This window comes from Dama dama, chromosome 16, assembly GCF_033118175.1.
Source record: "Dama dama isolate Ldn47 chromosome 16, ASM3311817v1, whole genome shotgun sequence".
Taxonomy (NCBI): Eukaryota; Metazoa; Chordata; class Mammalia; order Artiodactyla; family Cervidae; genus Dama; species Dama dama.
The window spans coordinates 10387032-10414474 of record NC_083696.1 but is presented as its reverse complement, the minus strand read 5'-3'; the positions used below and the strand labels follow the sequence as shown (position 1 = coordinate 10414474).

The following is a 27443-nucleotide window of genomic DNA, read 5'->3' as shown; positions in this document are numbered from 1 at the left end:
ACTCCCACATCTTCATTTCTAGCTTTAAACACATCTTTCCAGGTATTTTTGTGATGCTTGTTTTTAGCACGTTATAATCTCCCCATAGTGAAAGTATTTGAAACCACATCTTTCTTTGCCTCTTTTTTTAAACACCCTGTTTTTGTATATAACATCTTTTTTTTTTTTTTTGGAAAAAAAAAAAAGGTACAAGGCCCAAGTATTAGCAAGAGCAGATTTTTCCTAAAAATGCAGGCACCTAGGTCTTTTGCCTGTAGGCGGCTGTGTGCCCTGATGCGGACGCTCACTACTGTGGCCTCCATATCCCTGGCCGCACTTTTGCTATGTTTTCAGAAGAGAAGCTTCAGGTCAGAGAGAAGTTCGTGCGAGCAGTCAAGGAGGTCTGTTGCCCAGGTTGTCTCTCCAGTTCTTCTTTACTCTAGTCTGATGCAACTGAGGTGTGATGCAACCCTTCACAACCTTCTCAAAACTTTAAAAATTATTCCCCTCTAACTGGTCTCAGGACTCAGTGAAGCTCAGGTTCTCAGTGTCTCATTGCAGAAAGAATTCAGTAAGAGACAAAGTGATAGGTAAGAAGCGGATTTATTTAGAAAGAAACACACTCCACAGAGTGTGTAGGCCATCTCAGAAGGCGAGAACAGCTGACATCACTATTCTTTACATGTCCTTCTTAATTTCCATTGTCATTGTGAATATCCTAATCGAGATGTATGTAGCTAAACACTCATCATCTGAGGACTTTTTAGACCATGCTGTTGCCTGGGCCCTATCTCAAGAAATTTGGATCCAATGAATCTAGGATGGTCCAGAGACCAGTATTTCTTAAAAAGGGTTTTCTAGAGAATTATAACATGTAACTAAGGTTGAGATCAGTTGCTTTAAAAGGATCCTCTGAGTCACTCGGAGGGAATGCACCCTCAGACATGTGTATCTCCTAGACTGTACTGTAAACTCCGTGAGGGCAGCAGCTCTGATTGCTTGATGTCGTAATGGCAGTGCGTGAACAAAGCCTCGGATGGGGTGAGTACCCAAGTACGTGCTGACTCAATAAATAGACACATGCGCAAATGTATTTGTTGCAATATTATTTTTAATGGCAAAAGGTGAGGAGCCTAAATATCCACCAGTAGGAAGTTAGTTGTGTAAACCATGATAACCTTTAAAATGTATTAAAAAGAGTATACACACACACACTCATATGCCGTAATGGCAAGATACAGTAAGTGAAAAAAGAAACGTTACAAACCACAAGAGGCCTGCCGTCGCCTGTGTGCGTGTGTAAGAGTCATGCAGGTGTGAATGTGTACACTCGCCTCGGAAGGGTGCACTGATGCTCCTCAGAAGGTCATTCTCTGACCCTTTGAGAGTGTAGTCTTCCTTCCTTGGAGGCTCTCTGACCAAATCAGAGAGAAAGAGCCCTCCTTCTCTCTTCCTAATTTGGTTAGTATTAGTTGGTTTTGATGGAAAAGGGAAAACTTGACTAACCCTTGTGTAACTGTGTTTCAAATAGACAAGGTATACACCACTGATGCTGTGTATAAAGAGGAGAACTAGTGAGAACCTACGTATAGCACAGGGAACTCTGGTGCTCTCTGGTGACCTAGATGGGAAGGAAATCAAAAAAGAGGGCATATACGGATATATGTGGCTGATTCACTTTTCTGTACAGTGGAAACACCATATTGTAAAGCAACTAGACTCCAATAAAAACTATTAAAAAAAGAGACATGGGGCTTTTTACTCGCAGTCATGTGGGGTGGGACGTGTGCGTTGTTCCTGCCTGAAAACAATTAAAACGGGGCGGACCTAAAGAGGACACAGCTCAGCTGTGAACTGAGGGGAGAGAAGAGACGATGCTTTTCTGTGGTTTCTTCGTAATATTTATCTGTTTTTGGCTTGGCTGGGTCTTCCTTGCCGTGCGGGCTCTGCTTTTTGTTGTGGAGAGTGGAGGTTCCTTTCTGGTTTTGGCGCGCAGACTTATTGTGGTGGCTTCTCTTGTCGTGGAGCACAGGTTCTAGGGCACGTGGGCTTCGGTAGTTACGACCCACAGGCTTAGCTGCTCTGAGGCATGTGGAATCTTCCCGGACCAGGAATCGAACCAGTGCCCCTTGCATCGCACTGGACCACCAGGGAAGCCCTTTCCTGTAGACTTTAATCTGTTCTCATCAAATACGGGTGAATACCGGCTCAGAGTGAGCTTTTACCCTTTTCTCCCAATGATCATTCAGTTTTCTGAACTATATTTTTTTCCCCACGGTTAAGACATTTTTTCTTTCCTGCTTCAAGTCACCGAGGAGGAGCAGGACCTTGTCTTGTTTCACCAGCTGTCCGGACCTTGTCAGACCCTTGTTTCTTGCCTTGCCCCCACCCTCCCTGACCACAGGGCTGCCATGGACCTTGCCTGTCTCTGTGAAAGAGGAGCGTTTTCGGCCAGTGATGTCAACTCTTCTCCCTCCCAGGCCTCATAGCAGTCCTTATCCTGCTGAGGGGTTCTGGGCTTCGTTGCAGCTTTTTAGAGAGAGGGGTGATCAACTTACAAACAAGTGCGGATGGAAGATGTGGTACAAGGGGGTGGTTAAGTTAGTGATGGAGGAGGAAACGGGAGCCCACTCCAGTCTTCTTGCCTGGAGAATCCCGTGGACATGGGAGCCTGGTGGGCTGCTGTCCGTGGGGTCACACAGAGTCGGACTCAACTGAGGTGACTTAGCATGCATGCACATGTTAGGGATAGACTGACATCATTCTGAAACAGTACAGTGGACTTTTTAAGTGTAACCAAATTCTCCTTACCAGGTCTTCTGGGAAGCTTGGCACATTATTATAGGTATCTATGGAGCTTTTTGAGTAACCTAGGTAGTATTTTATATAGTATTTTAGACTGGACTGTTTAGATTTTTAGAGTGAGATCCAAATTTGGAGCTAACGTGCATCTATAGATATCTTTTTTTCTTTAATCTTTATTTTTTTAAAATTTATTTGGCTGGGTCTTAGTCCCGGTATATGAGATCCTTTTAGCTGTGGTATGTGGGATCTAGTTTTGTGACCAGGGATCAAATCTGGGCACCCTGCATTGGAAGTGTGGAGTCTTAGCCACTGAACCACCAGGAAAGTCCCCACAGATTACTAAGCATGTCTCAAGTGCTGTGGTTTGAGCAAAATGGTCACATCTCCACTTTCAACCTGACTCTGAAGAAGGTAGCCACTGTTTTTTGTTTCTTTCAAATCATTCTTCTCTTGGACATGTGAGTGGAAAAGGATAGCATTCATTAAAGACACACCACAGTGTCCCAAGATTATAAGTTGTAGAAGCAGTGTTTACATTTTATATAAACCAGTTCTGGTATCACATAGCTGAATATGTTTTCAGGTGTTGACCTTGACAGGCTGGCTGCTTATTTAAAACAAAATCACAGGACTGTCCATTTTAAGCTCTCTTGGAGGTTAAAGTGTTGTGAAACTGACAGAAGAGTCTTGCTGTTGACTTATTCATGAATCAGGGAAACTTCATTTCTCTGTAGGTCTGTGATGTTGCAGGAAATGGATAGAGAGAATCTGTCCATCATGAGAAACAATGTTGCCAGCAGCAGGAGGAATAAAGTTTTTTTTTGCTCCTCTGGTTCCAAATCAAAGTAATTTTGAACTGTTACATTAGAGAAGTTAGAGTAATATAGGTTTGAAGCCGGTGTAGCTGAGTAGGAAGAAAAAAAATGGAACCTTGAGAGTTAGCCAGGGGAGTCCTAATACAATCACTTACTGGCTGGGAAGTCACTTAACTGCCTGAGGCTCTGTTATCCTGTCAATAAAATGGGAATTATAGTGCGTGCATACCTGCTTAGTTGTACAGTTATGTCCAACTCTTTGGGATCCATGGACTGTAACCCACCACGCTCCTCTGTCCGTGGGATTCTCCAGGCAAGAATACTGGAGTGAGTTGCCATTTCCTCAGCCAGGAGATTGTCCCAACCCAGGGATCGAACCTGGGTCGCCTGCATTGCAGGCAGATTCTCTACCGTCTGAGCTACGAGGGAAGCCTAGCGAGGTGGTTCTGATAATTAATGACATGCATAGTAGGCCCCAGAAGCTGTTCTCATAACGTTATTTACTTAGTTGTTATTTTTGGCTGTGCTGGGTCCTCGTTGCTGGGTGGGCTTTTCTCTAGCTGCAGAGAGCGAGGGCTACTTCCTCCTCGAGGTGTGCAGGCTTCTCCTTGTGGTGGCTTCTCTTGTGAAGCGTGAGCTCTAGGGCGTACGGGCTTCAGTAGTGTGGTGCATGGGCTTAGTTGCTTTGTGGCATGTGGGATCTCCTGGATCAGGGATCGAACCCATGTCCCTGGCATTGGCAGATGGATTCTTCACCACTGAGTCACCAGGAAAGCCCCGTAACTGATCCTTGTAATTGATAGGAGCAACATGTTTTAGATGACTGCAAAGATTCCTTGCCTGTTTTGATAGGTACCAGTGGTAGGCGTACGTGCATCGTGTGGTATGCTAACATCCAGAACATAACAACATAGGTGAGAGAAAAGAAAAATGCTTCCTGGACTATAGCAAGGTTGTATAGTTAAGAATTTTTATAAGACTTCACAGAAGGAAGAGGAAACAGACCCAGTTCTACAGAAAGAATGCATAAATTGTGGGAAAGAAAACCTTGAGTCAGCTGTAGACTTATTTTCTGCACTTCAAGGCCAGATTATAGATAGCTTTAACCAATAAACAGCTCACAATAAACATTCACAATCATGTCATATTTACATTACCCATGATGTGATTATTGCCATGACTTGATTACGGTAGATATTTTCACTTCCTCTCCTTTATTTGATTATCGTTTTGTTTGAATAAGAGTAAATTACTCTTGGCTCATTCAACATGATTCTAAAAAGGAAAAGAGAAATCTTTCTGATATGTGAGCTGTATACCTTGAGAAGAAAGGTTTGTTTCAACTGGCAAGAAAACAGAACTCCCTCCTAGAGGAAATAGATGAGAGGAACCAGACCTAATCAGGAAGCTCATATTCCATTCGTTTATTCATAAAATATTTATCCAGTGCCCTGCACTGTTCTAGGTGCTTCTAGCCAAATCCCCTTTGGACAGACCATTGCATTTCTGGGCTTTTCAGGTTCCTGTTTATCTTCCTCTGCCCCAAGATCAAAAGATAAAGTTCTAAAATAAAAATTAATGTTAATTGCAGTTTCTTATTGCCTGTATATAGAGAAGCTATTTGTTTTTGCAATTTTATCATGCACTTAGCCACCTTATTGAATTCCTAACATGTTTTGAATCATTTTTCATTTATTTTCTACTTGGAAATCCAAGAGAATCATATACATTGCAACTGAATGTTTCTTTCCTAAAGTATATATTTTTCATTTTATTGCACTGACCAAGACCTATGGAAATTCTTAAAATAGTGAGGGCATTTTTATCTTGTTTCTTGTTGAAGGGGATGGATAGAGTATTTTGTCATTAGATATGTTTGCTATTGTTTTATTATCAAGTTAAAGTTTTTTTGTGTGTTCATTGCTTACCAATTTAAAAAAATTAGGAATGGAATTGGGTTTAATAAAATGCCTCATTAGCATCTATGAAAATTATTTTTTCTGCATCAATATTTTAATATAATTAGTTTCCTAATACTTATTTATACTTAGGATGAGTCCTACTTAGTCTTGGATTCAATTTGCTAATATTTTATGTGGAGTTTTACTTTTATTCTTTGTTTTCTATTTATTATGCTATCTTTTTGTTTTCTTTCTCCTTTTACTAACTCTGGATACATTGATCAAGTGTGCTTTTGTTCAATTTTCTTTTTTTTCAAGTTCTGTTTCCTGTTTCTATTTGACTAATGTCTATAATTATATTCTTCTATCATAATCAAGGTTTAATTAGTATCTGTAACTTTCTCCAGAACAAGGAGAGACCTTGGGTTAGTTTTTACTTCCTCTTTTAGGTTTTAGTGAAATTACTGAGTTCCTAATTGTGATCAATTTTTTAAAAAGATTAATGCCTCTTCTATTTTATGAATTCTTTTTAACAGTTGAGTCAAATTTCACAGTAGCATCAGCTCTCCCTTAAACGAATGTTTTCTTTTTCAAACAAATCTTTATCTGATTTATTTTTCAGTATACTATATTTTATGTCTGAGAGTAACTTACCGAAAAAAAAAACACAACCATCCTGGATGGTATATATTATATAACAACAGCTGAGTGGTATATATTATTCTTTTCTTGTGTGAAAGGTAATTTGGCTGAGTATTTCCTCTTGAGACATATACAGAGATTGCCCCCACTGCCTTCTTTTCCACTTTAAAAACATAAATTTAAAGCATTGTTGAGAAGTAACTTCTTGGGGTGTAATTTATATAAAATAACTGTGTCATTTAAGTGTGTGATTCAATTAATTTTGACTCTTGCATATATACCTGTGGAGCTACTATCACAATCCAGGTACAGAGCATCACCTACAAAGGTTTTCGTGCACTTTTGCATTCATATTTCCCCTTGCCTGGTTAACCAGTGATCTGCTTTCTGTCACTATGTCAGTTTGTACTTTCTAGAATTTTGTGTAATTGGAATCATAAAATATATACTCTTTTTGTCTAGTTTCTTTCAACATGATGACTTTATATTGTTGCTCTATCTATAGTTCTTTTTTAAAAAAATTATTGACTGCATTCATTCATTGAATGAATATAATCGCTATCTGTTTGTCTGTTCACTCATTAATGAATATGTAGGTTGTTTTGAGCTTTGGGCTGTTACAAATTAAGCTGCTACACTGAAGAAAGGAGAGCAAACTAACCTTTAAAGCAAACAGAAGGAAGGAAATAAAGATTAGAGTGGGAATTAATGGAATAGAGGATAGGGAAGCAATAGAGAAAATTAATAGGACCAAAATTTCATTCTTTGAAAACAATCAACAGAATTGGCAGCGTTTAGCTGGAATTGACCAAGAAAAAGAGACGCTTCAAAGTACTAAAATCATAAATGAAAGAGTAGACATTCCTGATCTTACAGAAATAATAAAGGATTATAAAGTAATAGTGTAAATAGTAATGTCAGTGAATTGTATGGCTTAGATGGAATGGACGCGATCTCAGACACAAATACAGCTGCTGTGAACATTCACGTTCCTGTCTTCAGTTGGCAGGTTTTCATTTCTCTTGGGTACGTACCTCAGAGTGGAGTCTCAGTGTCCCAGAGTTCCGGCAGCTCCATGTCTTTGCTGAGACTTGGTATTGTTTGATCAAGGCTAGTGGATGCATACTAGTGTCTCATTGCCACTTTAGTTTTTTTTCTATGTGGTTACTAATGATATTAAACCTATTTGCACTTGCTAATTGGTCATTTGTATATGTTTTGCGAAGTATCTTCAAATCTTTTGCCTATATTTGTTGAGCTGTTTTTCTTATTGAGATATGTACATGTCTATCTATATATTGAATATAATATATATACTGTATCTATATATTGAATACAATATATATACTGAGCTAGTTACATATTCTTCTTTTAAAAATCACTTTATTGAGGTATGATTGACATACAGAAAGCTGTATATGTTTAATGTATATAATTTGAGTTTGGAGATAAGTATGTATCTGCTGAATTTGTCACCATAGTCTATGCCATAAACATGTCCATCATATCCAAAAGTATCCTCCTACCCTCTTTATATTGCTATTACTGTTATTTGTAATAAGATCTACCTTCTTAGCAAATTTTAAAGTGTACAATACAGTATTGTTTTTTTTCTTTTTAATTTTTTTCTTTGACCACACCTCACTGCATGCAGAATTTCCCTGACCAAGGGTCGAACCCACACCGCCTGTAGTGGAAGCGCAGAGTGTTAACCAGGGAGACTCACTTCTGTTAACTGTGGATGCCTTGCTGTGCGTTAGATCTCCAGTACTTTCTGTCTTGAATAATGGAAACTTTGTACCCTTGGACTAATCCGCCCCGTCTTCCCCTTCCCCAGCTCCTGGTAGTCACCATTCTACTCTTTGCATCTATGAAATGGACTATTTTAGATTCCTCAGATCAGTGGGATCACGCAGTTTGTCCTTGTGTGACCCACTTATTTCACTTTGCATAATATTAATAATATTCTCCATGTTCATTCATGTCATTGCAAATGGCAGAATATTCTATTTTAAGGCTGAATAACATTTCAGTGTGTGTGTGTGTGTGTGTGTGTGTGTGTGTATATATATCTCACATATATTCTTTTTAAGAGTTTTTGATATATTCTAGATAAAAGTGCTCATCAGATATGTGTATTGTATTCTCTCCCATTCTATAGCTTGTCTTTTTTACTTTAAATTTGAGTGTGTGTGTGAGAAGGGGAGGAAGGAGGGAGGGAGTGTGATTGAAAATTTTTGGTGTGTGGTATAGCCAGTGCACTGCCATGGCACAAAATTCAGAAGATGCAAGATTTTATCCAATGAAAAGTCTCCCCTTTGCCCAGGCCCCATCATTTCCCTTCCTCTGGCAGCAGGTTTCCCTCCCCAGAAGCAACCAGTTTTACCAGTTTCTGGGGAAACTTTCTAGAGGTAGATGTTATGCACGAATATGAAAGTACACGCATGTAATCCTTTTGAAAGTCAAATGGCAGCATCTTGTACACAGAGTCTTGTGCCTTGCGGTACACCAGTTACGGACCTTAGAGACCATTCCATATGGTACAGAAGTCTGTTCCTCCCTCCCCTCCACTCCCTTCCTTTTTTGTTAATGACTGTATAGTATTCCTTGGTCTCAGTTCAGAACTTACAGTCCCAGACGAGAACTCTGCCAGTGATTCTTTTTCTTCTTTACCTGATCTTCCACATATACCTGGGATTTTCTTCTTAAATTAAGAAGTGTAGTAGCCTGCTTGTATTTAGGTGTATATTTTTCTTAGAGATTTCTACTCTAAAGCCTTTCCATTTTACTGCTTTGTATACATCCTTTTTATTCTTCATTCTCTTTTCTAGGAGAAAGGACTTGTGGCTGTTTGGATTTTAGTCTGTCCTTTTCAAGGCTCCACTTTTTCTGGGCTGATTTTATCAGGTTATATTTTCATTCTTTATGTTGGGAGGATTCATTGATTTGATCTTCTGAATGATGGATTTATTTTTAATTTCATTCTACGCCACTGTTTCTGCTTTTCTGTTTAAATTGAATCTAACTTGTGTTTGTTTCAGCAATTATGTTTCTGGACGTACTCTCACAACGTGATGTCCCCGATGATGATCCTGGTGTCGGGCAAGAGCTGACCACCTTTAGACAGAGATGCATGGACCTCTGGTCTGCACATCGGGTTTGGCTGCTTCTGCCTTCTTGGAGAGGCACATGCTGTTGTCCCAAATAATAAGATTTGCTCTTGGGCCTCCTCTAGGGCGTGCATTTGTTTGGCCATGTTATACCTATGTTTGCATACAAACGTGCATATGTGGCCATAAGCTAGAGAAGGAAATGGCAACCCACTCCAGTATTCTTGCCTGGAGAAACCTATGGACAGAGGAGCCTGGTGGTCTGCCGTCTATGGGGTCGCATAGAGTCGGACACGACTGAAGCGACTTAGCAGCAGCAGCAGCCATCCCCTGACTGCAGTGATTAGGCTGGGCTGGGATGCCACGCAGTAAGAAGAGGATGGAGAAGAGATCTGTGGCATTGCTCTTGGGCAGGCTTCCTGTCGGGGTGGGTGGCAGATAACAGGACAATAGTCTGGGTGGACCCTTCTTAATTGAGGAAGTGGGGAGAGAGTTGCCCTGCAGATGGAGAACTTCACAGTTGATCCAAAAATACCCTTCCTCTTTTCTTTCTTCTGTTTTTTTCTTTTTTTGACTTTGCTGGGTCTTCAGCGCTGTGCAGACTTTTCTCTCGTTGCAGCAGTCAGGGACTACTCTCTCGCTGAGGTGCACTGGCTTCTCATTGCGGTGGCTTCCCTTGTTGGGGAGCCTGGGCGCTGGGGCGCGAGTTCTCCGGTAGCTGTGGTTCCCAGGCTCTAGAGCACAGGCTTACAGTTGTGGTGCATGGGCTCAGTTGCTCTGCGGCATAAGGGATTTTCCCAGACCACGGATCAAACCCCTGTCTCCTGCATCGGCAGGCAGACTCTTTACGGCTGAGCCGCCAGGGACGTCCCCGTTCCTCTTCTCTTTCTTCAAGTTGCATTAGAAACTCAGCAAATCACTGCCCATCCCTTACCCCACCTGCCAATTCTGTGCCTGCTTCTGTTCTTAGTAACTCACTTCTGAATTTGGGGTTTTCTCAGACCCTTCCCATATCCAGCATTTCCCACTGTGGTCCAGTTAGGTTTTGGTCTCTCAACTCTGGCTAAATTTGATTTCTATGTAAATTTGATCCTGTCTTATCACATCTTTTCCAGAAATACTGCAAAACAAAAATTTTTTTTTGAATGATGGCATCCATCTCCACTTTCCAGATTTTGAAAACAGATTTATTCTTAATTTTATATTTCATTTGTCATTTCTGTGGAATTTGATGGAATGCAAGAGTCAAGCCCAGGGCTCAGCGCATACCCACTGTGGACGTAGTGGATTTCGTTATTTTTCACTGGCAGGAATGTACCTGCCTGTTTCACCAGTTTCTCTTTGTTTGTTCCCCTTCCACATAATTTGAGTAGCAGCAGCAGCAGCAGCAGCTGTTAAATTGAGGGCTGTGGGCTGCATGTTATGTCAGAGCTGATTTAATTGTTCTTTCACTTTGTGCCCGCTGTGTACCAGGTGGATGGTGTTTTGGTTATGCACTGCGCTTAGCAGACTGCCCCAAAATGAGGTAGGTTAAAACACACATTACAAAAAATTATGTATTTATTTGGCTGCACCGGGTCCTCGTTGTAGCATGTGGGATCTTCGCTTTTCACTGCAACATGCAAGATCTTTGTTGAAGCATGCGGGATCTACGTCTCTGGCCAGGGGTCGAACCCGGCCCTCCTGCATTGGAGACGAGGAGAGTCTTAGCCACTGGACCACCAGGGAAGTCCCAAGACATGTTTATTCTTATGCCTTGTGGCTCTGTGGGTTCCCTGGACTCAGCTACATGGTTCTTGGTTGGTGTCTGTCGTGTGGTCATCTGAAGGCTCACTTGAGCTGGGTGCCTAAGTTGGCTTGTGACTGGCAGTTAACTCGTGACATTTTCATGTGGCTTGGGCTGCTCAAGGCAGGCTAGCTGGGTTCCTGGAGGACATGTCCCCAAAACGAGCATCCCCAGAGATCGGAAATGGAAGCTCCTGGGCCATGTGAGGGCTGTGCCTAGAATTGGCACAGCATCACTTCCACCATATTCTTTTGTTCAAAGCATACAAAGGGCCTATGCGGATTCAGTAGGGTGGGTTGATAGCCTCCATCTCTTGATGGGGAAGTGGCAAGGGCACATTGCAGATAAACATGTGGGATGAGAGATACCATTATGTCTGTCCTTTAAAATACATGAACCTGACCCAGACACAAAGATAACTGATCCTCAGACCTTCTGGGACAGAGGCAGGTGGATAGACAGACAGTCACAGCACAGGTGATAACGTGTTTTGAGAAGGGTAGGCACAGGCATGATGAGAGTAGTGTAGGGGATATCTGACCCAAACTGGGCAAGTGCTGGTGTGGATGGGGAGATCTGTTAAGAAAGGAGGCATCTTAGCAGGAATATCTCTGGAGCTGAGTCTTAAAGCACACGGGGACACACATTAGGTAGGTAAAGGTTCTGAAGAGTTCTAGAGATTGATTGCACAACAGTGTGAATGTATTTAACACTGTTGAACTGTACCCTTAAAGATGACTAAGATGGTCAGGTTTCATGTTTTATGTATTTTGCCACAGTTAAAAAAGAAAGCAAACATGGGACCTGTTTGGCACAGCCTCAGGAAAAGGAAATCACTCTATAGAGTCCTGAACACTTGATGTGTGGATTTGCTGAAAGCAGCTGAAAGGAGGTCTCTGGGCCTTTTACTTGCACTTTTGGAAGCTGTTATCTTTACACCAAAAGAATGGATTTCCTGCCTGCTTTACAGAGACTCCTCCCTTGGTGTAGTGACACCACAGTGCGTAGACACTTGCTCCTTACTCTGAGTTTTGGTGCACCGTTTGGCTGACTGGCGTTTGTGTCCTTTGCTTCCTTGGGTGATTTTGAGGACTGTCTGCTTTCCTGGGCTTGAATCTCATAGGAAGATGAAACCCACTGGGTATAAATATTACCATCTGCTGTTAGTCTCAGCTGACAGAGGAAAAGCACATGGGTCATTGAAGACAAATACATGTGGGCCATGTCTCCTGCATCTTTGTTCCTGATAGAAGTATTGATGACACCTCGGCATGGCTGAAGATTGAAGGGGGACACTAGTTCTTATCACAGGCATTTTCTCATGGCTGATGAAGGTAGTTCCGCCCGTCACAGACTCCCTGCATTCTGTGTTGTCACCCGGCCCCCAGTCTCTCTTCTTACTTACAGGGTCCTTCCTTGCTCTTCCCTGGAAGCTCTTGGGCTTTCCTGGTGGCTCAGATGGTAAAGAGTCTGCCCACAATGCAAGAGACCTGGGTTCGCTCCCTGGGTCAGGAAGATCTCCTGGAGAAGAAAATGGCAACCCACCCCAGTATTCTTGCCTGGAAAATTCCATGGGCAGAGGACCCTGGCAGGCTACAGTCCACGGGGTCGCGAAGAGTTGGACACGACTGAGCGACTTCACTTTCTTTTCTTTCCTTGCTCTTTCTGGCTCTGAACAGAGCTTTGAAAGCCATTTTATTTTGTTGTTGTCCTGGATATTTTTTTAGTGTTGTTGTTCAGTCGCTAAGCTGTGTCTGACTCTGTGATCCCATAGACTGCAGCATGCTAGGCATCCCTGTCCTTCACTGTCTACCTGAGTTTGCTCAAACTTGTGTTCATTGGGTCAGTGATGCCATCCAACCATCTCATCCTCTGTCTTCCCCTTCTCCTCCTGCCCTCAGTTTTCCTCAGCATCAAGGTCTTTTCCAAGGAGTCAGCTCTTTGCATCAGGTGGCCTAAGTATTGGAGCTTCAGCTTCAGCATCAGTCCCTCCAATGAACATTCAGGGTTGATTTCCTTTAGGATTGACTGGTTTGATCTCCTTGCTGTCCAAAGGACTCTCAAGAGTCTTCTATTTTAGTATGGTATAGTAGAAACAGCATGACTTTAGAACCAGAAGTAATCTTTTTAACCTGTACTAATTTGACAAGAGAAATTATATCTTGTTTTAATTTTCATTTTGTTGTTTACTGTTGAAGTTGAATAATTATTATTTTTTCTTTGAAATATGGTTGATTTACAATGTTGTGTTAGCTTCACGTGTACAACAGAGTGATTCAGTAGGTCTTTTTGGTTATCTGTCTTATCCATAGTAATGTGTATGTGTTAATCCCAAACTCCTAATTTATCCCTCCCTGCCACCTTTTCCCTTTGGTAACCATAAGTTGGCTTTCTATGTCTGTCAGTATATTTCTGTTTGGTATAGAAGTTCATTTGTATAATTTTTTAAGATTCCACATATGTGCATATGTGTTAGTTGCTCAGTCATGTCCAGCTCTTTGCAACCCCATGGACTGTAGCCCATGAGCCTCCTTTGTCCTTGGGATTTCTAGTGATATCATATGATATTTGTCTTTTTCTGTCTGACTTGCTTCACTTAATATGATAATCTCTAGGTCCATCCATGTTGCTGCAAATGGCATTATTTCATTCTTTTTTATGGCTGCATAATATCCCAGAACAATCATTATTTATTGGCCATATTTACTGTATTGTCCATTTTTATATCAGGCTCTGTCTGTCTTTAATATTGATTTTCAGAACCCTTAATATGTTAAACAGTCTGTGGTCATACATGTTCAAATCCTTTTCCCAGTTTGCTGTTTATACTTTTATTGTTTTGTTGACATGGAGGAAAAATTGTTAAATCTGTTGCTCTTCCTTTATGGATTCTACTTTTGGTTTTGGGAAAACTCTGGAAAGTTTTTCCCAAGCAGAGGATTTTATGTACTGTTCCTCTAAATTAGGAACCAGCAAATGAAGTCCAAGAGGCTAACTTTGGCCAGCTACCTTGTTTTGTTTTAAATATATATAACTCATGAGTAAAGAATTGTTGTTAACTTTCTATTTTGAAAAAATTATAATTCAGTCAATTATAGATTCACCAAAAGTGTGGTGTAAGAAGATTCCAGGTGCTCTTTATCCAGTTTCCTCCAAAGCGAACATCCTGCTTAACAATACCAGCAAATTGATGTTGGTACGATCCAAAGAATGCATCCAGATTTCACCCGTTTCACAAACGTTCCTTTGTGTGTACACACACAACTCGCCCAGATTTCACTTGTTTCGCAAGCGCTCATTTGTGTGTACACGCATGCCCGTTGCCTGCTCTGTGCAATTCTGTCACGTGTGTAGACTTCTGTAACCAGGACCACCACAGTCAGCACGCCGGCTCTCCCCCCACGGCAGGGCGCCCTCCTGCTGCCCTTCAATAACCATGCCCACCCCGTCCTCCACGACACCTTCAGTCCTAGGAGATTTTTAATGGCATTTTTAAATGACTGAAAACAATTTATATTTCATAACATAAGAAAATTAGTGAAATTCAGACTTCTGTGTCCGTAACTGAAGTTTTAGTGGAATGTAGCCACACCTATTTGTCCACCTACTGTGTAAGACCACCTCTGTACCACAACAGAGACTCGGCTTGGTGCAGTGGAGACTGTGTGACCCAAAAAGCTGGAAATATTTACTGTCTGGTCCTTTACCAGAAAAGCTTGCCAGCCTCTGATATAAAACATCATCTGGTTATTTTTTTAATCTTGCATTTTGTTCTTTTTTAAACAATTTAAGGTATAGTCAATATATTGCATTTAATTTGGTATATGACGTGATATTTATTTTTGCATTTGCTGTAAGGATATGACTTAATTGTTTCCTAGTTGGTTAAACAAGTTCTTCATCAGCATTTATTGACTAATCTGTTCTCTCCTCACTATTTGAAATTCCATAGTTATCATATACTAAAAATTCAGATCTGTTCCATCAATTTAGATATTGACAGGATTAATCATTAGGCTATTTGGGCAGAATATATACTACCCAAGATTTCTCTGGGGATGAGAAGCCCTCGCCTCCTGCATTAACACTAAGTGTTCCAGCCAGATGCACCCGTGCACAGTGGTGACTGACCTCGGGTTTATTTCTGTGTGCAGACCCTGTGAGGGCTCTGGCTTGACTTCTCTGGAGCCCGTGGGGATTGCGGATGGCTGCATGCAGCTGTTGGTTACTGGTTTCTGGTCCTTTATGTTGAATCTTCTCTGGAGCTGGCTGGCTCTTAAAAAATCCTTTGAGAGGCAAAGTCTCTGGCACTGGTGGATTGGGAATTTACTGATTTGAAGGAACGCACGTGAAGGATTGCTCATGACCAGGCTGTGCTGCAGGTTCCAAGGTGAGCGCGGTGGTGGTGGGTCTCTTATTGGGTAGGTCCTTGTTCCGAGAGATCTCCCGTGACCAGGAGCTGGTGCCTCTGCTCTGGACTCTCAGGGCTGGGCTCCAGTTGTGCATTCTGCTTTGTACTGGCAGAGTGACCTTAGGCCCATCCTCTAACCCCCCCAGACCTGTTCTCTTAGTAGGAACATGTATAATCAAGCTCACCCCACATCCCGCCCCTGTATTATTTTGAGGGTTGAGACGTACCACGTCAAGCTTGCACAGTGCTCAGCAGAGAGTATGAGCTTAAAATATTTGATTTCTTTGTTTTTCCTTGACTTAGAGGTGTGTGTGTGTGTATGGGTTTTTGTCTCCAAGTCCTGTGATCTTTCTCAGTCCCAAGAGTTTGCTTTCGGTTTTGGCATTTTGTTTTGTTTTGAGTCACTTCATACATAGCCCAGGCTCCCGGGGCGCTCAGCTGGCTCCCTGCCATAGGTGGGTTCAGGTGACAGTCAGAACCCTCCGGCCAGGTGCTGGAGCCAGGCGGTGCTGACGGTCTGCGGGCTGTTTGCTCGTGTGGCCTTACGTGGACGCTGCTGTGAGATTTCCCCCGTGAGTTCCTGAGTGAGCGTGCTGGCTGTGACAGGGGAAAAATGGCCTGAGACAGGTATCCATCCCGGACGCAGGTGATGGAAGGTGACTGGGTGGAGTCTGCTTGATGGAGGCTGCTCCCCCTCCAGTAAGAGTGGCAAGTCCCCGGCCACCTTGGGGTAAGCCTCGCTGAGCACAGTCGTTTTGGCAGGACTTGCCCTCTTGTCCCAGGATGGGCTTCGTGGATTTAAGCACAGCACACAGGGCTGTTGACCTTCCGTTTACTCAGTTCTGCTGGAACTTCAGGAATTTCCAATCCTCTGTAATTTACCTGTGTTTGAAACATGATCCCTCTGGTGTGGCCAGACTGTTTTTGTTTTTTTCTTTTTTCCTGCTGAGGAGACATTCATCAGAGTCTCCCAGGCCACCCGACCTTATCGTTGGCGACTCTTCTCACCTGTCCTTCTCTGTGGCATCTCCCACCTGGCTCAGGTACCACCGGGGGCAGGGCAGGAGAGGTGTGCCTGGACAATTACAAGGGCTCCCTAAATGATCCCTCTCTCGTCTCCTATTTCTTCCCCTCTCTGTTTGATCTGTGTTTGTTTCTTTTTTCCTTTCTGAAGTCTTTTTGAAAACCTTACATATGATTGCCACTTTCTTGCCTGAAAGCTTAGCCACTGCCTGTAGGGTGCACCGCAGATTCTTAAGCCTGGTATTTGAGATCCTGCAGAGTTTGGAGCTCATCAGCCTCTCAGCCACTGCCCCTGGTTCAGCCCACAAGGCCAGTCCCCAGCTGTGTCCTTTGCCTCTTTTCCTGTGTCTGTCCTGCCGAGGCCGCGCTCCACGCTTGGGGACGCCTTGGCCCCACCTCGCGTGGCTCTTCACTGTGTACACGGGCTTTCACAGACTTCTCTGTACCCTCCATGCTGCCTGGCCACCTGGACGGGTTGGCCTTGCCATTTTCCAGTGAGCGTTGGTGAATTGAAGTGGTTTTCTTGCTGCCGCAGAGCTGGTAGGAGGGCTGGGATGGCAGGGCGCCTCTCTGGAGCCGGCCTTGAAGTTCAGTTATTCTCGCTTTCTCCGGACCCCAGCACAGCGGTGTCCCCTTATCCGTGTATTTGTCTCACTATATCATGTTGCTGTTTGTCCTGGGTCCATGCCACACCCGCACTCCACCCCAAAACTTGATTCCTCAAATTCCCCTGCTTCTAGAATAGTACCTGGCACTCAGTGGGAACTCGATAAATGTTTGTTTGGATGGAGACATGAATGAGTAGATTTTTTTCTTTCCATATCCTGTAATTTGTGGTTTGAGGGAAGATGGTACCCTGGTAATTAGGCTACTTAAAACGCCTGTGTGTAGGAAAACATCTCTTTTGGCCTACAGAAGAAATAGAAAGTGGTCATTATTTTGTCCCACTCCCTCTGCCGTCTCACAGAGATTCCTTGAAGTTAGATGCTGAAAACGTATTTAATTACATATATTGTAAGAAGGTAGTCTTTCAGCTAAATTTTGTCAAACAACAGCTATACCTAAAAGTAGCTTTGAAGAAAGTTAACTCTCCCTTGATCTATCAGTCCCCACCTCCCCACAACAATCACCTTAACTGAAGAGTAATAATAAGCATCTTCACTGTGGACAGGTGACATCTTTCTCTGTTGTGTGTGAAGTGTAAATGAAAGCATTTTGAGAAATCCTTGTGTCTGTTGCTCCCTTGTATACTGGCTTCAAGACAGACCTCCACACCTCCCCGTGGGGATGCATACCCTCCAGCCTCTGCTACACCACCACATGGAAGCTGCCCCCTTGCTGACTTTGTTTTGATTTATGTATTATTTAATTTATTAATTTTTGGCTGTGCTGGGTCTTGGTTGCTGTGCAGGCCTCTCTAATTGCGGTGAGCGGGGGCTACTCTCTTAGTTGCCAAGCTCAGGCTTCTCGTTGCAGTGGCTTCTCTTATTTTTTGAGTGTGGGCTTTAGGCACACGGGCTTCAGGAGTTAGAATGCAGAGTCTTAGATGCTCCTCCGCATGTGGGATCTTCCTGGATGAGGGATCGAACCTGTGTCCCCTGCATTGGCATGTGGATTCGTAACCCCTGGACCACCAGGGAAGTCCCTGACTTTGTTTTATTATCCTCATAGTTCATAGGCAGAGAAGGTTGCAGTATTTTTTTTTTTTCCTGTCATTCATTCCTTGACTTCTTTTATCTGTTTCTGCCCTTTACGTTTGTATCCGGTCTGAAATACTTCCACTCATCCTTATATTAATATTTACAGGGCTCGTTTCTGCCTCTGAGCTCAGAACACCCACATAAGAGGGCCAGACCAACCAGCATGAAGCACGGGGCCCTTTTCTGGCACGTCCTTCGTTCCTGCCTTTCCCCCACTTTCCTTGTCTGGTTACTTAGTTGTGAAACTCTCTGGAGCTGTTTTGGTGTAGAATGTCCTATTCTTGCTTTTTCTTTCTCTCCTGGTTGTTTAGACTGTGATCAGCTGGATGTTGAGTGCCTTCTTATTTTGCAGTAAATCCATTCACCATGGAAATAAAGAGAGATCCCCCACGTCCCGGTCCAGTCCGAGTCTTGTCAGTAGGAGTGTGGGGATTAGATCTGGAGCAACCAGGTAGCCAGGTAGGTCTCAAGCCTGGAAATGCATTTGTCCTCTTGGGTGGGAGGTGGGCATGCTTCAGGTTTCTAGAAAGGATGCCATGGGGGTTCTGTATCTCAGACTTTGAAGAATTTCTCAGAAAACCATCTCTCTTAGCTCCTCTGTGGTTAGATGCAGATTCCTGAATCAACATCACAGTGTTTTAATGCCACAAGACTAATATTGAGAGAATCTTATTAGGGAAAGAATCCTAATAGATCAAGCAACTGTGACCTATTTGAGTACAATCACATATTTCCTTCTAATTTGACAAATGCTCACCTCAGGTTAGTTTTAGGCTTGGATGGAGGTTCAAGGGCATCCCTGCCCCTAAAGGCAGGGTCTGTGTGTCACAGATCATTGAGTGTGACAGTACTCAACTAAGAAGCGATTTGAATTTGGGGAGCTTGTGTAAGTTCAGATATACTTCTGCTTCCTTTTTTAATTGAGAGAGACAGTTTAGAAGCAGTGGGGCTTAACTTTGTCCCCCATGGATACTTTTGGGACTCTAAAAAATGCTAGGTTCTCTCCAAAGGAAGATTCAGATTTACAAGGTCATGTGCAATATCTTGCACATTATTTTTGGCATGGGGTGTCTTTGGATTCTAGAGAAAGAGTCCCGATTATGGAGGAATGGTGAGCCTCAGGTCATTTTTGAGGACGAGACACTTTTAGTGTTGCCCAGTGCACCAGGCTATTTTAAGCACAGCTGAGTGGTGTAAGCGTGGCTTTAAGAGTAACCACTTCAGTTGAATTGGTGGTGGAGTCTTGCCCGGGTCTGTTCCTCACTTGAATGGTTTTTGTCCTTGAAAGGGAGTTTGGTCTGAGGTGATGATTAATCAACAAGTGTTTGATCACCTAGTAGATATTCAGCCATGTAAGTATATTGTTTTGTCTCACTCCTTGTTCTGAAAACCAAGATGCTTCCCTTATCTCTCCGTAGGCGTCTGACTCGTTACCTCAGACGCTTGAGTGCATTCCACGTGTTTGGTGCCGCGTCAGATGATAACAAAAACACGTCAATTAGGACCAGTTTGTGAGGTGAACAAACGGCACAGTAAGGAGTGTTGTGTGAAGGGTGGGGAAGAACTAACACATTGAAGGGATTGTGGTAGCACATTACTTGGGTGTTTTCTTGAACCCTTACATCCTCTGTGTCGTAGATGGAGAAACTGGGGCTCAGAGAGATTGAGCACCTTACTCCAGGCCTGGTGAGGAGCAAAGCCAGAATTCAGGCCCAGTCATTTGGACTCTAAGCCCAGGTCTTCCTTCCTGCCTTGCCTCTTCTGTTAAAAGACCAGAGGTAGATGGAATGCGTTAGGGTTGGGAGAGTGTAGAAATGAGACCCTTAGACTGAATATCCCCAGTGGGTCCTTTTTTTTTTTTTTAATTTAAAAATTTTATTTGGCTGCACTGGGTCTTAGTTGCAGCTTGCAGGATCCAGTTCTCCTGACCAGGGAGCAATCCCAGGCCCAAGCTTGGAGTCTTAGCCTCTGGACCACCAGGGAAGTACCCCCGGTAGGTCTTTATGAAACGTTGTTTCTCCTCCTCTGTTGAGTCCCACCCATCATTGAGCTTTTTCTCAGTCGGTCTTCTGGAGCTCTTCATGTGCCGTGTGCATCACTCTCCTTCTATGGAGTGTCTGGGTTATGTGGCGTACCACAGAGCTAGGTGAGAGAGCAGAGACCTGACGTCCTCACATGACCGCCTGCATGACCTCTTACATACAGCTTCTGAGTCTTTTCTTGTAAGTGACACAGACAACTTGGATGATCTGAGGGGTTCTCTGCCCCAGACCCCTGCATGATTTTGATGTAGAAATGTCAGGGAGAGAATGCCTTTGCTGCTGAGCTTTCAGTTGGCAGAATGCATCAAGGTGGGAAGGAAGGAGGTTTTCAGAGAGATTTTGAGAGTCATGTTCTCTTCGTTGGATACTTTGGCTGAGGTTTAATTCTTGTGTTCAGAAATGGCTTGGCTTTTTCATTCCTCCACATGACACATGTACTTAACCAGCAACAGCGTTAGAACCTTTGTCATGTGGGTGCTAGGTATCAGTCAGTTAGGGACAAGCTTGGAGAAGGAAATGGCAAACCACTCCAGTATTCTTGCCTGGAAAACCCCATGGATGGAGGAACCTGGTAGGCTACAGTCCATGGAATCACAAGAGTCAGACACGACTTAGCGACTTCACTTTGCAGAAATACCTCTCCTCCTTCAGAGGTAGCGATTTCTTAGCCTGGAATGTCCAGACTAAGCTCTCCCACTGTCTTGTTTTTCTGTTCAGCAAATTTTCTTGTTCCTCCCGAGTTGCTGCAGCAGCCTTTGCGTGCCTCCTTCATTTTGCATGGACCTCGATAGTATCCCATATTGTTTTGCATCACAGGTAGAGGTTTTTGTGGCCACTTGCCCAGCCAGATTGAGTCATCTAAACACAGGTGTCGCATCCTCGTGGCTCTGTGTCAGCACTTTGACTAATGTGTGTTAGACGTTTCACTGTGTGGTTGATGGTTCACTATCCATCTTTAGAAGGATGGAAAGAGATCATGTTTAAATTCATCTGAGGGTAGGAGATAAACCTTTCTTTCCCCAAATCGCAGGAATGTCTGGAGAGTCTTAGAAAAAGCTGGTAGTAAATATTGGAAGCTGAGCTGGAGAATGTGGATGTGGGCTCTTGCTCTTTATTTGTAATCTTGTCGGAGGTCATCTTTTGGGTCAGGCCAGTAGAGGAGTTTACTTGAAGGGAGTTTTTCTAATAGAAAAGTTGGGGAAACCATTTCATTTGAAATGACTTTATTAACCTACAAATAATTAAAAGTGATCTCTTAACCCGGGTCTAAAGAAGAGTCTTTCCCTTATAAGTAATGCTCCAGAATCCGAAGTGGGAAAATGTAAGTCTGTTCACGGAAGATGCTAACCTAGACATCACAGACTGCTGGGCTGTGGGAACTTGGGGACGCTTGTGCAAGCAACCTTGGAGGTTTTGGAGAATATTGGAGATGCGATTCTAGGGCAGGGGTGGAAAGGAAGGAAGACTGAACTGCTGATGAGCAAGTAAGAGTTCGAGGACTTAGGTCACATGGTTAAGATGAATTTTATGTAACTCTGCAGGAAAAAAAAAAACTGTGCCTCTTAAAATTCCATGTTCTTTATACACTATTTCCTACCCAGATTTAAAAAAAAATTACACAGACATTTTTGGGACTTCCCTGGTGGTCCCGTGATTAGGATTCTGAACTCCCAATGCAGGGGGGTTTGATCCCTGGTTGGGTAACTAAGGTCCTTCGTGTTGCATAGCTCAGCCACAGAATAAATTGCATAGACATTTTTATAATTATATGCATTAGCCTTGCTGTGGTAGTGAACAGCTCCTAAAATACAGAGGTTTGCAGCAAGCGTTCATTTCTAGGTCAGGTTTTGTGTTGGTGGCTATGAGTCCGTTGCTATGGCTCTTTTCCACAAGTCTCCGTTCTGAAAGCTCAGCCTGTTTGGCACGTGCTTGTTTCAGAGTAGAGGAGGGAAGAGACCATGAGAGCTGATGGAAACATGCGTGGCTGTTAACGTGTCTGCTCCCATCTGGCGTAGGTCACATTTGCTCACGCGCCATTGGCCGATACAGGTTACTTAGGAAGTGGGGATGAGCCTTCCTGGCGGCAGTCACTTGGCAATAGTGAGGGTATATAATCCTCTTAAAGGTACGGAGTGAACAGTTGCGAACGATAATAGTGTACCATACGGTTTGGTTTCTGTCCTCTCCTTTTGTCGCTGAACCACGTAGTAAATGCCTTACCTCGGTTTAGACTTACCATTTTAAAATGCTTTACATGCATTTTCTCCCTGTTATGGGTATCACAGTTTTAGATTAATTTTTGAAGAAACCAACCTTTTGCCAGAAAGTGATGTGGTAGATCACTGCATGTTTGGCTTGAATGATTGCAGTGCGTGGAGCCCTGTCGTACGTTGTGGCTTTAGCTCAAGTCTCCGGAGCAATATGAATAAAGGGGTGATATTAGGCCTCAGAGTCTTGTTTCTGAACTTAATAGACATGCCTTCAGGGTTTCATATTACTTCCTTCTTTATATTACTGAGATCTAATTCACATGCTATAAAATTCATCATTTTAAACTATACAATTGAGTGGTTTTTAGTGTACACAGAGCACTGTGCAACCATCATTAATGCTGAATTCCAGATTATTTTGTCACCCGGAAAAGAAACCTCATATTTATTGTGTTCACTCCCACTTCCTCTTGCCTCCAGCCCCTGGCAACCGAAAGTCTGCTTTCTGTCTCTCATTTGCCTGTCTGGCTTCTTCAGATAAATGGAATTATACATGTGGGCTTTCGTGTCTGGCTTCTTTCACTTAGAGCAGTGTTTTCAAGGTTCATAGCTGATGTTTTCTGATACGTACTCTTTAACATATTTAGGGACTTTTTTTTTTCTTAATTAGAGATTTTAATGGAATGAGTGATATTTACCAGTGAATGATGCCAACAAACATTTTGGCAGATGTGGGCATGATTATATTTGACAATGATCAGTTAATATAACACATAGCATTATAACTTTTTTAATGTTAAATAATTTTTTATTTCCTAGAGAATGTTTGAATCAACCCTGATATATTATTTTTCTTTCTTTCTTTTAAAAAACAACTGTTTTACTGTACCATTTGCTATTATTTTATTGACAAAGTTTACACTTAATCTAATAAAAAAATCCTTTTTTTGTCCTACTATTTTTTTTTTTTCGGTCCTACTATTTTGATATCAGATATTCCCTGATGGCTCAGACAGTAAAGAGTGTGTCTGCAATGCAGGAGACCCTGTTTGATCCCTGGGTTGGGAAGATCCCCTGCAGAAGGGAATGGCTACCCACTCCAGTGTTCTTGCCTGGAGAATTCCATGGACAGAAGAGCCTGGCAGGCTACTGTCCATGGTGTTGCAGAGTTGCACTCGACTAAGTGACTAACACTTTCAATTTTTCATAGGTAACTCCTATAATAAAATGATTTGAAACCATCTTCATTTTTTGAAGTGTTTTGGAGCATTTGAACAAAACAGAGCTTTTTTCCTTGAGTCTCATTAGAGCTCAGCTATAAAGCCATTGGGACTTAGCTCACCTTTCAGTAAAGGTTCTCTGACCACAGTTCTGAGGTTATTTATTTGTTTAGATTTTCTACCTCAATTTAATTTGTCCTTGGCCATACATTTTCCTGCAAAGTCATGAAATTCATAGAGACTTACAGGTGTATTAACATAGCTATTCATGGCACATCCTTGTAGTTTATAATCATACGTAGAAGTAAGATCTAAACCATTGTTGCCTGCTCATTTTCCCCCTTACTCTTTCTATATTGATTGGGCTTCCTAAGTTTTAGTTTATGTAACTCATCTTTTAGAAGAGTTAAATTTTTGTTTCATTTATAACTTTGAAACTTAAAAAAAAGCAAAACATTTTTTGACCAAGCAGCATGTAGGACCTTAGTTCCCTGACCAGGGATTGAACCTGTGCCCTCTGCCTTGGAAGCACAGAGTCCTAACCACTGGACTGCCAGGGAAGTCCCCTGTTTATTTTCAATTTATGCTTTAATTTTTTTATTCCCTCTTCTACTTTCTGTTGACTTTTCTTTTTAAATGAGAGTACAAAGTAAATGTGGACTAAAGTGTACTGTTTCACGGGATAAATCTTTTTCAAATGTGTACATTTTTCTGCTCTTAAGGACTGTTGCTTTCCTCATGTTTCAGCTTTCTTGGGTCTGAATGATAGTTAGTATAGGCTGGATAGATTTTTCGGTTTTCTTGGGTCTAATGAGGTAAAACAGTCCTGCTAGTTGCCTCTAACCAGAACAGGTGAGTAACTGGATACCCTGTTTGCACTTGATGTTAACATTTGTCTTCTTGAACTGTAGGTTGAGTTGAGTGACCAGTTGACAGGTCAGTTGAGTGGTCTCGCTGTGGGAAAAAGCCCTAGAAGAAAGAAAGCCAGGGTCAGGGACAGTCGGTGAGGAAGACTTGGCTTGGTTCCTCTTGTTGTTTAGGTCCAGTGTAGCCTGGCCTCCTCCTCGTTTTAGGTGGTCCCCTCATCTCGTAGAGTCCAGCCTTTTCAGAATCTGCGATCTTGCCTCCTCTGTGCTTGGTGGACCCACCCAGGGCAGCTGACTTCATGAAAGTGCAAGCAGGCACCTTCTTGTTGCTCTGACCTTTCTCTTGTTCAGGATGCCTTGAGAGGCTTTGGCAGGCTCTTCCTGGTGGCTCAGAGGTTAAAGCGTCTGCCTGCAATGCGGGAGACCTGGGTTTGATCCCTGGGCCGAGAAAATCCCCTGGAGAAGGAAATGGCAACCCACTCCACTATTCTTGCCTGGAGAATCCCATGGACAGAGGAGCCTGGTGGGCTACAGTCCACAGGGTCTCAAAGAGTCGGACACAACTGAGCTACTTAACTAACTTTCTGAAACTAGATCATCATGGTGACCACATTTCTCTAACAGTATCAAAAAGAGAAATTGCAGTATTTTAGCATGACTTGTTTTCATTACGTCCATGTTGGCTCCTAATGCATACCACTTTCTTTCCTAAACCCTGTGTTTAATATAGCAATAGAATTTTACTGGTGACTTCTGTTAGTTTAATAACCTGTCTTGCGGTTGGCTGACCATGATGTTGGATCTTTTAACTGAAATTCTTTGGATAAGGGTAGTTTCCAGAGTGGCCTAGTTATGTATTTCTCTTCCTAAGTAAAAAGGGGAAGCTGGGAGAAGAAATTCTTTTATAACTGAAATTGCATAGTAAGAATTGATCGTTTGGAGCAATGAGAAGTTTTCATTTATTTGTCAACTCTGTAGTTGTACCTCTCACAAGGGCTACTGTAGATAGACTTATTGTTACAGTGAAATACTAACAAAGATATGGTTAGGGCAGGGCCTGTGACTCTAGGTGTAATTTTAATTTTCAGCAGCATCTATTGTCTACTGTGAACCCAGCCCCATAGTCTATAAAGGTATGCATGAATATGTGCAGACAAGTTGACTTCTGTGTGTGTGTGTAAGTATTTTAATAGTGATGTAGAGTCTGCCATGTTCCAGGTACTGTTCTAATTGCTCCATATGTTAACTCAATCTCATTATGACCATTTTATAAGTGAGGAAATTGAGGCATAGAGAGATTAGGAGTTTGCTGAAGTCATGCTGCTTGTAAATGGTGGAACCGGGGTTCAAAACTAGGCGGTCTGGCAAGGTTGGCCTGTTTCATTCTCCTTCAACTGGCATTTATTGAGGACGTTATATTGACAAGAGATTGAGTTGGATCACTTCCAAAACTGATTCATTCAGCAAATTCTTACTGAGTACCTACTATGTGTCAAAGAACTGAGGGGTGGACAAGACAACGTCTCTGCTTCTGTGGAACTTATGGACTGGTGGAGAGTCAGACATAATTAATTAATATGCAATGCATTTTCAGAGAGAGGTGAGTCCTGCGATGAAAATAAAGCCAGGGAAGGGACTGGAAGATGCTGGAGGGGTGCAGGGCTATTTTTAGATTTTTGTGGGCTGAGAATGCCTCTCCGAGTGGGTGTCATTTGAGCAAAAACCAGTTCGAGGAGAAAAGCCAGCCCAGTGGCGATCAGAGTGGGGAGAGCTGTGTCCAGGCAGAATGAGCCGCAAGGATGAAGGCCCCCGAGGTCAGGATAAGCCAAGGCCAGAGTGTGTAGAGCAGGATGAGCTGGGCGGAAGGGGAGGATGTCTGGGAGGAGGTCAGAGACAGTGACAAGATCATGCTGGCCCTCGTGGGTTATGGGAGGGAATCTGGATTTTATTCTGAACGTAAGTGGATGGAAGTCTTGGAGAGTTTTGAGCCAGTGTGTGTATGTGTGTGTGTGATGTGTTTTGATTGACATTTTTCAGAGCACATTCTGGCTGCAGTAAGGAGGACTGACCATAAGGTAGCAGCAAGGAGACAGGAGGCTTTTGCGTTGAGCCGAGCGGCCGTCTCCCTTCTCCCGTCCTGTAATTCACATTAGTTGCGAAGGCACAGCTCTCCCACAGCACTCGCTCAGGTCTCGGTGAAACAGACACGCTGCCGGAGGACTCCAGGGGCAGAGGAGTCAAGTCACTGCGTCCACCTGACCCCCTGCCCTTCCTCCGAAGATTTTCATATATTCTGTTTACCTTTGTTCCTCATGGGGACAGTATCTTGAGAGGGGTTATCTGGGGAATAACGTGTATTCAGACCCTCAGGGAAAATGTTTGCGTTCCTGGACTTGCTTTAAAAACAGACACTTTGTGTTTACCCAAAAGGATTTATGGCCTGAGAATGGAGACAGAGGACAGTGTTGGGTTGGGAGATGCTGCACAAAGGGGATTCAGCTTGATCATACCCTTGACCCCAGAAGCCTGGGCTCAACTCAGCAGAGTGATGACTGGCTTCCATACGTTTGAACACAGTCCTCAACTTTTTCGAGTCTGCTTCCTCCTTGGTAGAGTGTTTGGCTGCTACCCTCACAAGGCTGACGCAGGGGCCAGTGAAATAGGAATGTGGAGGCCCTGTGCATAGATGTGCCGTGGAACTCGAAGACCGTAGCTTCTGTTTTTAGGAGATTCCAGGCATATCGCTCATTGACTGTGCATATATGCTCAAATAACACCCCAGGGAACACCTCGTAGGATAGGTACGGGTGTTTTTCCTGGTCGTGTAGTCTAAAGAAAAGAATCTGCTGTGTGACAAGGTCTGGTTGACGTGCTCTTGTCCTCCCCAAACCCCACTAACTTGAGAACTGAAGTTCCCACTCTCCGGCCAAGAC

At 43.1% G+C, this 27443-nt stretch overlaps 1 protein-coding gene and 1 non-coding gene across 2 annotated transcripts in view; one reads left to right on the top strand and one right to left on the bottom strand.

Annotated features, from left to right (window-relative positions):
- Positions 1-27443, top strand: part of SNX30 (sorting nexin family member 30) — a 108277-nt gene that overhangs the window by 20355 nt on the left and 60479 nt on the right. The gene's annotated exons all lie outside the window — the stretch shown is intronic.
- TRNAG-UCC (transfer RNA glycine (anticodon UCC)) lies at positions 24132-24204 on the bottom strand. Its single transcript has one exon. It is a non-coding gene; the product is annotated as a tRNA-Gly (tRNA).